Here is a 680-nt window from a genome sequence, read left to right on the forward strand (position 1 = left end):
GATGGTGAGGATGATGATAATGGTGATGATCGTGGTGGTGGTGGTGGTGATGATGATGAGGATAATAGAAAGAATGGTAATGTAACTGCAGATAATATCGATGATGATAATGATGATGATGACGACGGTGACGTCATTTTTGCAAGATTGTTGTTTAACTGTTTAAATAAGGTAGAACTATTTACAATAGGGCTAGTGAATGGAGTTGAATGGTCAAAGGATGTTACGATGTGGTCATTAATGTTGTTGTTGTTGATGTTGTAGTTGTTGTTGATGTTGTTGTTGATGTTGTTGTTGTTGTTGATGTTGTTGTTGTTGTTGAAGTTGATGATGTTGTTGCTGTTATGAAAACCATCAAATTTATTGCTTGCAGTGTTTTTGATTTTGTTAGATTTTGCAATGTTAATACTACTATTATTAATGTTGTCATTGTTGTTGCTGTTTATTTGTTGTTGTTGATGTGGTTGTTGTTGCTGTTGTTGTTGATGATGTGATTGTTGTTGCTGTTGTTGTTGATGATGTGATTGTTGTTGCTGATTTCCGCTTAAAAACTTGGCTTTCTGTTGTATGCAAATTTTATTTTCCATTAAATTCCAGAAATTATTATCTATAAAAAAGGCTCATCAATTCAATCATACATTCGTTCGTTGTGTTTGTTCGTTCGCTCGTTCATTCATTGG

The sequence above is a fragment of the Helobdella robusta genome (assembly GCF_000326865.2).
Source record: "Helobdella robusta unplaced genomic scaffold HELROscaffold_75, whole genome shotgun sequence".
NCBI lineage: Eukaryota > Metazoa > Annelida > Clitellata > Rhynchobdellida > Glossiphoniidae > Helobdella > Helobdella robusta.